The following is a 14,263-nucleotide window of genomic DNA, read 5'->3' as shown; positions in this document are numbered from 1 at the left end:
GGGTTTATTTTACAGTAATGACCAGCTGATTGTACGTTATCCCTTACATAATTAACACAGTTCGAGAGATGAACTGCTTATGATACCAGACATAAAACAGCACTGGATGTCTAAAGTCTAAATTAGCATTCCTTAGGGTGGACGAGAGTACATTCTACACTTGTTTTAATCTGGTCATTAAAACGCTGATATGTTGTGTAAGCATTTTCTGAAAAAATGAGTTTGTGGAGAGGTTTCTAACAGTTCACAGAGGACACTTTTAGAGAGATCCTAGCAGACCTTGAGTTTGAATTGCCAAAAACTCTAATAAATGGACTTTCAGTGTCAAATTGAAGAATGTAGAAATTACTGAAGCTGGAGATCTTTATCTGTAAGTGTGTCATTGATTACTGATGCACAGTTAATGTTGCTTTAATTCACTGTTAATGAGCTCTGATGAACTGTTCACACACACATTGATTTTATCACTAGAGGTTGAAAAGTGGTTGTATTGTGGGTGTTTCTACTGGTGGTTGCCTTAGTGTTATTGTTGGCATAATCTGATCTCATTTGTGTTGTGATCCAATCTAAAGCAATGAGTAGTTGTGCATTCTATTAATAACACATTGCTTTTGATTTGATCACAACCCAGAATGGTTTGTTTTGCCAGTAGCAATAACATGCGGTTCTAATTTGACACAGAATCTATTATAAGAATCTATATTCACTTGGAATGCGACAGTTCCATCACTGTTTTCTATGCATCATTTTTTTCATGTCAATTCATGTGGTGTCATTGCTCATTTGCATAAAATTAAACTTATCAATTGTGGTGGAAAACTGTCTAACAGCTAAAACACAGCACGATGTATGTATATATATATACTATATATATATATATATATATATATAAATTATTTTTCTTTTTTCAGTTCTGACTCACTTCCACTGTTAACATTCAAGTTATCATGCATTAACATAACATGTAACTCTACAAACATATGCACTAGAGCTAAATGGACTGTGTGATTACATGGCTGTGCAAATGCAGTGAGTGTATGACAATGAGAAGATTACAGATGTGCTGATGAAGATAGTCATGAGTTATTGTGTGGGAGTGTGCAGCAACTCATTTCCATTAAAAAGATGCTCCATTTTTTTGTGTTCCCTCACTCCTGCACTGAGCTTCTGGCTATTTCTGTCCTCTGTGATTCCCATGGTAACCAGAGTGAAGCTGAGCATCGCTGAGATTTCAGCGTGACCTCAGCTCCTCACTGTCAATGTAGCAGTTGACTGCGGCAGTGCCCTATTGTCTCAGAGACAGAGCAAAGCACTTCACCCCATTTATGGCGCAGAGAAACCCAGGCAGTCAGTAGCTCTTTGTCGAGATCTCACGATGATGGCTGTATTTTGACTGTTGGACAATAGAGACAATAGTGTCATGCCCACCCACTTCTGATGGCTGGCGTGTGGTCTTCTCCTGTTCGAGAGAAAGCACAGAGGCTTTCACAACATCTGTAAAAGGAGTACAAGAACTGTGACAGTTAATTCAGATAGACTATCTGTTTTTGTCAGTAATTAAATATCTTTTAACAAATTAAACATTAATGTGCATCAATTTGACAGATTTATGTCCAGCCTTTGACTTTAACAACAAAAGATATAGAAAGTGTTTTTCATCCCCTTTAAAAGTTGATTTTAAAGTGTAGTTTTTTTTTCTAGCCAAACTAGTTTTTAGCATTTTAGTATTTGCATTAAGCATTTGTTTTCATAAGAATAGACCTCTGACCCTTCAGTTGAGAATTGCTAGGCTCAGAGGTCAGCTCATGTTGTAGACAATAGCTTTAAAAATCGATTTTTCTTTAGACCGTGATTTATGTGTGCTGCTTTTGAATACATTAATTAAACTCTTAAAGCAAAGTCCTTCTGTTCTTTCTGCACTTTCTGTAGGTCTTTTGTGGAGGTGGAGGGCCAGTTGAACTTCTCTTATGTTTATACAGTATTCAACAGGAAACTGATATTTATGTCACAGTATCTCCACTGCACTCGGCTGTGTGTTGTTTAATGCCGAATGAAGTTGTCATTTTTTCTGGTTTATTTCTGCAGGTTTAGTCCTGTAAGTGAGAACGCTCCTGTCAGGACGCCTGTGGGAATGATTCTGGCCGCAGCCGTCAACACCACTGTCTTTTACTCCATAGTGAGTGGAAGTGAAGGAGGTGAGTTTTTACTCTGGAGGGAATTCACTAAATCAACTGGAACCAACCAGCGCATTGTTTTCCTGGTTGAGTTGTACTGCAGATGATTTGTGAATAAGGTGCAACTGTGGATTTCTAGTGAACCATCATTGGTGTTGAAGGCGTTGTGAACTGTTCACTGATCAGTTTGTGTTTGCAGGTGAGTTCACAGTCAATAACCGCACTGGGATCATCTACACAAATAAACTTCTGGACTACGAGAGTGTGACCAGTTATGTGCTGCGCGTGCAGGCTGATTCCCTCGCTGTCATCCTCGCCAACCTACGTGTTCCATCCAAGAGTAAGAACAACACCGAAGCACACTTCATCTTTTCCAAGGATTTTATCAGGGAATCTTACAGTTTAAGATTGAAATAAATAACAGATAAAAAACACATTCCACTGATCTATATACAGATCTATATATGACCACATATTTTCAAATGAAATTCTGAATTAAGATATATTTTGGTGAACTTCATAAAACCTGTCTTTAGCACGTGCAATATATATATATATATATATATATATATATATATATATATATATATATATATATATATATATATATATATATATATATATATATATAGTGTTTAATGTATTTACTGTTTTTTTGTTTGTTTGTTTGTTTTTTTAGATTTTTATAACAATTAAGCACATTTCCCCCCATATGCATGTTACTATAATGCATAAAAAACCCAAAAACATTCCAATTACTGTAATGAGTTAAAACATTATAAATTATGAAAATTATTCACCACATTTAATATATGCTCTATTAATAAAAATCATTGCATTGCAGTCTAAATTTCTAAATATTCTGTATCACAGTGATGGTAATGATTTAAGTAATGAGAATATGATTATTAAAAAAAAAAGTAATTAATTATTTTGGAAAAGTGAGTTCAGTTGGCATGATAATAGGCTTCATAAATATATATATACATAAAATATGCATAAGAAATGGTAATTTGGCCAAATCTGTTTTTATTGTTGTAACTGGTTAATGTTTTATTATTATTCATTTATTTTATTTATTACTTTTGCCACCATTTTATTAAACCACCAAAAAAATAAGTTTTTCTAAAATGATAACAACAGCAATATGATAAACCACACCCTTTAATTATGGAAATGTCAGTGTAGATCGCCACCTCTCTGGTGCTTTAATGTTTGCTGAATCTCAGTTATAGCAGGAGTTATTTGAGATGTCATAAGTGTAGAGCTCATGCAGTTTATTGAGGTTGAAAGATAGACAGGATAGGTAGAGCAGAGCAGAGCACATCTCCCTCTTCCTGTGAGAGGTTTGATCTTCCTCCAGAAGTCTGTGTACTTCATTAAAACTGCATAGATGTGTGCTGAAGGATGAGAGCAGAATACAGCTCAGATCACTTTAAGATGGACACAGAAATACACACATGATGAATTACAAAGCAATGTTAATGAATTGCATTGATTTTAGATGAGTGGCTTTTTGTGCATAGGATCATAAAATCAACATTGGCTCTATGTGCTTGTTTTACACACATTTGTGGTCTTACATGGAACGATTTGTCAGTGCATGCTCAAAAGAATGTTCCATCAAAATCTAATAACTTGCTCCACGTCTAAAACAACTTTTTATTATTGACAATGTTGACTTTTAATTTCAACCCTGATTTTATTGTGCTTTCAGATGTCTATAAAAGTGTAATATTCTTAGTCCTGTTTAAAGGGGTAATTCCCTGCTGCATGCTAAGATGGGGTTTTAATAAAAGTTAGCTGTCAATGCGATTTTTTTTTTTTTTTAATTTTATCTGTGCTACATGACTAGACAAAATAGAGAGAAAGAGACATGCAGGTAATATGGGAAAATAATGCACATTTTTCATAGAAAGTTGTTCAAATACAAAGTTGGTTGGAAATTTGCAGACTTAACACATTTAGTGATTGTCCATTCTGCAGATTTCCACCCAAAACTGGCATAGAAAATGTGGGAAATGTTTTCTGGTACTGCAAATGTAAAAGTGTAATGTCCATTGGGATATGTTGTGTCATTAAAGAGGCCTCCTAAAAATGTGGGTGTTTCAGGAGATTTATAGGAGTCTTCCACAACCAATTGCAAACTCACAGTCAGGCCAATTTTTCAAGATTCAATCAAATCCCAATGGATGAAAAAAGTCCCGTTCTACATTTTTTGTTGCTGTTCAATGTGATTCTCATTGAATATTCACTTAGAAATAAGCCACATTACCAGAATAAAATGGGTTGCAAACTCCATTTCATGTTAAATTTAAAGTTCATTGAGCACTTCACAAGCCTTTGATAGGAAAACTGTACAAATCACAAACATTGGAGAGCGAGAGAGTATATGTGTGTGCATTTGTCCTGCCATGTGTCTTGCTTTAACTTTGATGTACATTTTGTTGTGCATAACAGGATTGGCACATCTTCTCTCTCTCTCTCGCTTCCCCACCTGTTTTTCTTTTCTTCGTTTCTTTCTTTCCTCTCTTATTGAGCTATGATATACAGCTCTTCATCTGCGCTTTCCCCTGTGTGTGCTTAGATCTACACCAGATGACTTTATATATTGTGTGCAGCAAAAGACAAATGTTTTCTGACAGAGCATATTTCTCATGTCTACCACAGCGTGGAGAGGGTTGCAGCAGCTGTGTGTGTTTACATTAACACAGGATTTTTTATTCTAACTGTGACGAATAGGGCTTATATTTCCATAAACTAAGGTCTGTTTCTTCTGTGTGTGTTTAAATATAAACAGCGAACACGGCGAAGGTGTTTATTGATGTGCAGGATGAGAATGATCATCCTCCAGTCTTCACAAGGTCTCTTTACATCGGAGGAGTAACTGAAGACACCAAGACCTTCACCACAGTACTGAAAGTTGTGGTGAGTATGTTATGTGTTATTTATTCCTAGGCAGCAGTGTAGGAACAATCTGGAATGTCATGAGGGCACATTATAAACCTTAGGCTGATAGAACGCTCACTCAGTAGTCCTAACTGATTTGTTGAAGGCAGACAAGTGAGCACTTGCCACTGACAAAAGAAATATATATATATATATATATACTATATATATATATATATATATATATATATATATATATATAATATTGTTATTATTATCTTTTTATCTTTTTTGTTATGCTAATGTCAGCCATTCTGCAGAGCACAAAAAGAGAAATTCTGAAGACTGTTCACATGTTTTGCAATGGCAGTTCTTAGGGACCAAAAAAGGTTAAAAACACCATAAAGTAGTTCATATATGCTATATTCCAGGTTCTTTAAAGATTTTTATTCACTCGTAATCACTGAAATGTAATATGAAATTGTATTCAGCCTCCATAATGTCCAGGTTTGACACCACAATGCACTCCTTTTTTTTCACACACCAGTTCAGATATGCAGGATGGAGGCATCAAGGGAAATCTGATTTATGGATGAAAAATTATAGAAAATTAATTTGAAATTCATTGAAATGTTTTTAAAATAAATTTATGCTTACCAAGTCTGCATTTATTTGATTAAAAATAAAGTAAATACAGTAACAATATTGTAAAATATTATAACAATTTAATGATATTAATTTTGTTTTTTGTTTGTGTTAATATATTTTAAAATGTAGTTTAGCAAAGCTGAATTTTTAGCTTATTTAATCCAGTCTTCAGTCTCACATTATCCTGCTGAGTTGTGCTGCTGAATACTTTTGTGAAAACTGTGATACTTTTTTCAGGATTCTTAGATGAATAGGAAGTACAAAAGAACAGCATTTATTTGAATTTAATTATTTTTTAAGTCCTTTATAACTAAAATATTTTTTACAAGAAAATTAATCAATAAATAAATCCTCCTGATTCCAAAGTTTAAATCTATATATTTTCCAAATTAGTTTTATCTTCCCTATAAATTTGACATTGCATTAACTGCAGAATCATAATATAAAAAATGCCTTGTTGTGTTTTCACATTTAGAGTGGTAGTGTTGTTAAGCACAATACTAGCAGAATACGTTGGAGCAATGGTGATTCATTTGTGGGGTTTGAAATGTTCTGCAGGTGTTGGTGCGTGCAGTACATTATATTTCATTTTTACAGCGAAGAACTTGCTGTTCTCATCTTGACACACCTGTCAACACAAGAATATAATCTCTCTCTCGCTGTTCAAATCTGCTCGCTTCCCCCCACATCTTAGTAACTGTACTTAGACAGCTTCTCTCTCCATTCTGACAATGTGGAAGACAAGTGACGGACACCTGTAAAATACCCAACGGCATCTGTGTGTAAGGCTACCACAAGGTGACCGTTATCTCATAAACTGAGACATTTAACATCTATAAAAAGCATTAAGGCATACAATCTGATGATATATGGGGATTATTACATTTCTAGGTCATTGCTGATGTGGAGGCTGCAGAGATTTCTTCCAGCAAGGCTTTTGAAGGGATAGTTTTGACAAAATGTTATTTTTTTTATTTAAGCCTTTAATATATTCTAGTTCCTTGTTCTTTTATATTACTATTAGTGCTGTTTATTTAATGCATTAGTTTGGTGGGATTGATTATGGAAAAATAATGTGTTAAAGTTATTAATGCATTTATTGCACCTACTACAGCCCTGAGCTTTATGTTTATTGACATATATTGATTTTATGCCAGTAGTTCAAAAGACAAGAAGTTATAATGTTGCAAACAAAGCCACAGCAAGCAAGCAAGTCACTTTCTTCGTTCTTGAATGAATCAGCTGTTTGAACAAATCAGTTAAATGAATGACTGAATGACTCACTCATTAAGACAGTAACTTGCAGCCGGTTGAAGTTTCAAAATATAACATATCATGTCATAATTTCATGTTTTTTAATATCAGAATATCAGAATATTTCTTTGTAAAGCTACATTTTGTAATGTCTGTTCAATGCTTTTCTCATCTAACACAATAATGACTTTAGGGGATAATTTTTTTAGCCAAAATTAATGTGTAATTCAATTGCAATTAATTTGACATCATGTAATTAGTTAGATTAAAAATTGTAATTGACAGACTTAATAACCAGATAATGGGAGTTTCTCAAAATCATATTAGTTTTCATGGACGTTTCTGCATGTAACTTCATGTGTATCAGGCTACAGATGTCGACACGGGAAACTACAGTAAGATGGCCTACAGACTGATCATCCCTCCCACGCCTGAGGGGCAGGACAGTTTCGTCATTGAGCCCTACACTGGCGTCATCAAGAGCGCCATCATGTTCCGAAACATGCGCCGGTCCTACTTCAAGTTTCAGGTCATCGCCACAGACAACTACGGACAGGGATTGAGCAGCAGGGCTGATGTGGTGGTGAGTGCACGTGACCTTTGACCTGTATGTTTGTTCATGCACCTCATGCAAAATGATGATTTGAACACAACAGAAAGTTACCACTCAAAACATGTCACTTTGGGAAATTACATTTTCTCTCATCCCTCTGGTTATGCAAAATGAATGTTTGGGGTTCAAGTCAAATCACTGACTGAATAATTAAAAAAAAAAAGTCTAAATTGCATAACAACACTCAGCACTGTTATTAAGGGAAAATATCTCTCCAGAGTGTCAATTTGGTTTGGTAAATACATTATGTTTGAAAAATGCAGTAAAAACTGTAATATTATGAAATAATATTATGAAATTTTAAATAATTTAAAATAACTGTTTTCTATTTCAGTATATTTAAAAATGTAATTTATTTTTGTGTTGGAAAAACTGAACTTTCAGCATCATTACTCTAGTCTAAATTAGAAATAATATGCTGATTTTGTGCTCAAGAAAAAAATTCTTATTATCATAGATAAAAACAGTTGTGCTGCTTAATATTTTTTTTTTGTAAACAAGGATACTTTTTTTCAGTATTTTTTGATTGAAAGAAAGACAAAAAGTTAAAAAGAGCAGGATTTATTTGAAATAGAAATTTTACCTTCTGTGTGGGTTGTAGGTGTCCGTTGTCAATGCCTTGGACATGCAGGTTGTGGTTTCTAATGTGCCGCCCACTGTGGTGGAGGAGAACAAAGAGCAGCTGATTAGGTGAGAATTCCTCCCTCGGTGTGTTTCTCTGCACTGCTGCTTTCCTTGAGTGGCATTTAAGTGTTTCCTGCACTGTCAGCAGCCTTTGTTTTCCCACTTGCTTTGATTTAAAAGGCCATCTCAATTGTTAAAACGCAGAATTGAGCTCAAATGGCAAACTCCAATAAGCAAAATAAAACCACTTCACTCAGTAGTTTGCAGAATAATCATAATAACAGACCAAATGATTGCTTTTTAATACTAGTCAGGTGTACATATTGCAAACTGAAGACAGTTAAATGTAATTTATTCAGTATCTGTTCTGCATGCTTTATGCATGAGTTATAGAAAGAATCTCACAGTTATATTTCAAAATCATCCTATCACCCGAATACAAAAAGTCACAGTATTTGAATATTTTAGCATTTATTAATTATTGTAATAACTGTTATACGACAGGACCATTCTCATGTTCATTAATGTAAAATAATCAGTGAAATTGACAACTTAAATATGCACAGAATGTCTTTTTTCTTTTCATTTTGGGATGTTTTGTGAGATTCACCCTTCAGGTTTAGCAAAAATAGATCATTTTCAGTGTTTGGTAGAAGTATTAGAAATTAAGTAAGTGGAATTTGCATTTGAATGTTTTAGGTATATAAAGTAATTTTATTTGCCATGCTTTTGTTTTTGTTTTGTCAGTATTTTGGAGCGCTATGTGCAAGATCAGATCCCTGGTGCTAAAGTGATAGTGGAATCGATCGGTCCCCGGCGACACGGAGAAGGTTATGAACTTGAGGACTACTCCAAATCAGACCTCCAGGTGTATGCCATCGACCCTCTCACCAACAGAGCCATCTCCAGACAAGAGCTCTTCAAGTAAGCCAAACACACAGCCGCTCCAGACACCTTTAACAAAGTTTGTTGCCAACATTTGGAAAAAGTCAGAACCTCTGTCCTCTGTGTTGGATGGTGCTGACATGACACGGTGAGTGTCTGTGAGATTTGGAGATCCTCTTACCCCCTCATCTCACCATCACTGCTTGTTCTTGCTCTTCTTTGCAAAACAACATATTTTCAAAATCATCTAAACAGCTAATCGACTGGTCAGTTTAAATCACTTGTAATTTGGCTATTTTACCTAATTTGACCCATTTTCTGTGAGGCGATTTCAGAAGGCCTAATCTTGTTTTGTAATTTTTTTTTTTTTTTTTTTTTTTTTAAATTTGTTCTGCACAGAGCCTAACATACACCACCACTGCTGAAAATATTAAATATAATAGTAAGACTGATTATCCACTACCGTTTAAAAGTTTGGGGTCAGTACGATTTTTAATGTTTGAAAAAAGTCCCTTATGCTCACCAAGGCTGCATTAATTGAACAAAAATACAGTAAAAACAGCAACATTGTGAAATTTTATTACAGTTTAAAATAACTTTTTTTCTATTTTAATATATATTAAAATGAAATTTATTTCTGTGATGGCAAAGCATTACTCCATTCTTTGTGTCACACAATGCTTAAGAAATTATTGTAATATGCTGATTTGGTGCTCAAGAAACATTATCATTGTTGAAAACAGTTGTTTATTTTTTCATTTTTTTCAGGATTCTTTGATGAATAGAAAGTTCAAAAGAACAGCATTTATTTAAAATAGATTTTTTTTTTGTCACATAACATTATGACATTGTCTTTGTCATTTTCAGTCAATTTAATGTATCCTTGCTTAATAAAAATATTAATTTCAATAAAAAAAACATTAAAAAAAAACATCAGACATTTTACGGACCCCAAACTTTTAAATGGTTGAGTGAATTTATGAAAATGTAACAATTTTTTTAAATATATATATATATATATTTTTTAATTATATAAGTATATTAGAGAGAAAAAAAAAAATAAAACTATTTGTCTTTGGTGATATTGTTATGGTTTTAGTATTAGTGGTAGTGGAAAAAAATATAAAAGGGGGGATGTGCTGTCTTTGTGACCAGCTGTTCTACAGGAAGCACCTGTCCTCCTCAGTCAAGAGGAGAAAAGCCCCCTGAAGTCCAGACACACAGCAATATGCTTATTTAAACTCTGCTGTGCCCCGTGACTCAGCAGGGAGACGCGTCTGTCACTGGGATCTAACACAAGTCATCAGGATTCTGTTCAAATATGTGTTTTCTGAGTCAATACACACGTCATTCATATTCACAAGCACAGGAGATTACAGACCACCTGCCTTATTCTGCCTTTCTAGACACACTTCTTACTCTTATACATGTGTTATTTTGTTCACTGTTAGATGTGTTCTGCTCGTGTTTGTATCACTACCAAAGCAGAGCAGCTGCCCGGATGAAAGTTTTATGCCTTAGAGGTTACTGGTAACATTTCTTCAGAGAAATAAAGACATAAATGAAACAGTCGTTGACATACTGCACAGTGAGAGATAATTAGAAGGAATTTGATGATAAATGTTTGAGCTCATATTAAAATGCTTATGAACCCGCCGAGAGCAACCTTACCTCAGCCAGTTCTTCTGGAATTTTCCACTGGCTCTGATGTCTCTGCTGTATATCGGTTAAACATTATAAAACAAAATAATTTGTTTTGGGTAAATCTAACGGTCAATCTTTGGTTTCATTAATCTATTATTTGTTCCAGAAGAAATAGTTTTGGCTGAGGTTAAAGTCTCATTACTTTATACTTTTACGTTTATAACTTTAATGCTGTATATCAGAGCTCTGCCTTTGTACTTTTGACTGAATTGCCCAGCAATAGGCAATTCAGTCAAAAATTAAATAGTATTATTCAATAAATAATATTTTATATAAATAATAGTAGACCAATGTGAATATCCACCCACATAACCCTGTTTTAAATTATTATAATACACTGTAAAAAAATATTACAGTAATTTACAGGATTAAAGGGTATTAATTTACAATAAATTACTGTAGTCAAAAATTTGCTTTGAAATCAATGCATGCTGGGTCATTTTCTTACAAATGACTGTGAATGAACAGCAGAATGATGCTAAACCACAGTAATTTACTGCTCTTGTTTTACTGTAAATTCACATTATAAAGTTCTCTTTAACTGTGCCACTGTGAGAAATTTTGTTGTTTACTACTGTAATTGTTTTGAAGCCATAATGGTGATTGGTGATCCCATTTGTTTAGGATCTCTGAGTATATTCATATTCAAATTTCTGATCTGGTCTTGTCAGAAGTGTATCAAATAAAAACATTTGTCAAAATGATGACAAGCTAGAATATTAAATAAGCGAATTGCCTGACTTTAAGTCAAACTATTCTTAAAATGAAGATTTTATTTTAGCATTACTTAAGCATGAAGATTAATCAATAATCTGCTTAATGCTGTTCTTCAGACTGTGTTTGTTTGTTTGTTTGTGTGTATGTACAGTATCTTCCTCAGACTGCTGAGTTTTTCCACTCTTCTCATTTCATATGTTCTGCTGGAGACAGGGTTGTTTTTTCATGTCTCTGGTCATAAAACTCAAAATCTGCTTCTCAGAGCTTTACAGTCTGATGTCCACTTCAGCATTCACAAAAGTTCCCCTAACGAAACTAGTTTCTTTTTCCAGAATCCATCTGGTCACTCTCAGTGGTGTTTTGTATGGATGAATCCAGTCATCCTGCTGGTTAGAAGCCTATTGACTCTGAAATACGATAAAAACAGGCAGCCATTGTTGAGGCCATTCACACTGCGTGTCTGTAACAGTGTGAGTTAACCCATGCTGTTTCTCCTCCTCCACAACAGGGACATGATTCAAGGAGATGAAGGACTTGTGGGTAAAATCAGAGGTTAAAGGGTTAGTTCACCCAAATATTAAAATTATGTCATTAATGACTCACCCTCATGTCGTTCCAAACCCGTAAGACCTCCGTTCATCTTCAGAACACAGTATAAGATATTTTAGATTTAGTCCGAGAGCTTTCTGTCCCTCCATTGAGAATGTATGCACGGTATACTGTCCACGTCCAGAAAGGTAATAAAAACATCTTCAAAGTAGTCCATGTGACATCAGAGGGTCCGTTAGAATTTTTTGAAGCATCGAAAATACATTTTGGTCCAAGAATATCAAAAACTACTACTTTATTCAGCCATTGACTTCTCTCCCGGGTCTGTTATGAGCGCGTTCACCTCACATCCGGGTTCGCGAACGAATCACTCGATGTAACCGGATCTTCTTGAAACCAGTTCACCAAATCGAACTGAATCGTTTGAAACGGTTCGCGTCAACAATAAGCATTAATCCACAAATGACTTAAGCTGTTAACTTTTTTAACATGGCTGACACTCCCTCTGAGTTCAAATAAACCAATATCCCGGAGTAATTCATTTACTCAAACAGTACACTGACTGAACCGAGCCAGATAACGAACGAAACATTGACTCGTTCTCGAGTCAAGAACCGTTTCTGTCGGACGCGTCCGATTCGAGAACCGATGAGCTGATGATACTGCGCATGCGTGAACCAGACTGACACACAGCGCGTCTGAACTGAACTGGTTCTTTTGGTGATTGATTCTGAACCGATTCTGTGCTAATGTTATGAGCGCGGGTAAACCAAAGGCTTCAATCAAGGGCAATCATCGCCAATGAAGTCATTACGTCGAGCGCAAAAGAACTGGTGAACCGTTTTCGGCAACCGGTTTATTGAATCAAACTGTCCGAAAGAACCGGTTCGCGGAGAAGAAGAGAACTTCCCATCACTACCGGTGATCCGAAAACCGATGCAACCGGTTCTTGACTCGAGAACGAGTCAATGTTTCGTTCGTTATCTGGCTCGGTTCAGTCAGTGTACTGTTTGAGTAAATGAATTACTCCGGGATATTGTTTTTTTTTAACTCAGAGGGAGTGTCAGCCATGTTAAAAAAGTTAACAGCTTAAGTCATTGGTGGATTAATGCTTATTGTTGTTTCAAACGATTCAGTTCGATTTGGTGAACTGGTTCAAGAAGATCCGGTTACATCGAGTGATTCGTTCGCGAACCGGATGTGAGGTGAACGCGCTCATAACAGACCCGGGAGAGAAGTCAATGCTGAATAAAGTCGTAGTTTTTGATATTTTTGGAGCAAAATGTATTTTCGATGCTTCAAAAAATTCTAACGGACCCTCTGATGTCACATGGACTACTTTGAAGATGTATTTATTACCCTTTTGGACGTGGACAGTATACCGTACATACATTCTCAATGGAGGGACTGAAAGCTCTCGGACTAAATCTAAAATATCTTAAACTGTGTTCCGAAGATGAACGGAGGTCTCACGGGTTTGGAACGACATGAGGGTGAGTCATTAATGACATAATTTTAATATTTGGGTGAACTAACCCTTTAACCCTGGATCTAATGATCTGAAAAGATGTTCCATCGTCTTTGATTTAGAAAAGAAACAAAATATTGGCAGTTTGTTCATCACTCCTTTCTGGTTCCCGTGCGATTCAGTCCAGCTAGGGTTTGATCCATTCCTTTTCCATTTAGTGAAACTGCAGATACTTTACTGACATTGTATTTTCTTCTTATTATTATTTTTTTTATAGTGTGAGTCTAGTAATCAGCTTGATTTTTTATTTAGTTGTAGATAATAAAAAAAAAAAAACTTGTTGAATTATGGCTGCCTGACTGAAAAATAAAAATTGTAAACATTTATTCACCTACTTTATTTCTTCTACAAAACACAGAAGGTGAAAAATGGTCCAACTATGGAGTCCAAAACAACACTATAGGGACAAAAAGCGATGAGTCATTTTTCAGTCTCTTCTTTTGTGTTCCACAGAGTCATACATGTTTAACAACTGGATTGATCTGATGGAATGTGGAGAATAAAAATACAGGAGTAAATGGGGTGTACATTCACAATAGCAATGGAGTTACTCGGTTCACCTTGAAAATCAAAACTATTCATCCTCATTTCTTTAAAGCTGAAAGGAAACTCTTGAGATGCTGTGAAGCACATATACTGGTCTTTTTGACCACGTAGGTCAAATACACGCAGTCTTTC

At 35.1% G+C, this 14,263-nt stretch overlaps 1 pseudogene; it reads left to right on the top strand.

Annotated features, from left to right (window-relative positions):
* The window catches only part of LOC109044957, a 115,434-nt pseudogene that overhangs the window by 90,718 nt on the left and 10,453 nt on the right, over positions 1 to 14,263 (top strand).

This window comes from Cyprinus carpio, chromosome A13 (genome assembly GCF_018340385.1).
Source record: "Cyprinus carpio isolate SPL01 chromosome A13, ASM1834038v1, whole genome shotgun sequence".
Classification (NCBI taxonomy): domain Eukaryota; kingdom Metazoa; phylum Chordata; class Actinopteri; order Cypriniformes; family Cyprinidae; genus Cyprinus; species Cyprinus carpio.
The sequence above is the reverse complement of the archived record's forward strand: the minus strand, read 5'-3'. Positions and strand labels throughout refer to the sequence as shown.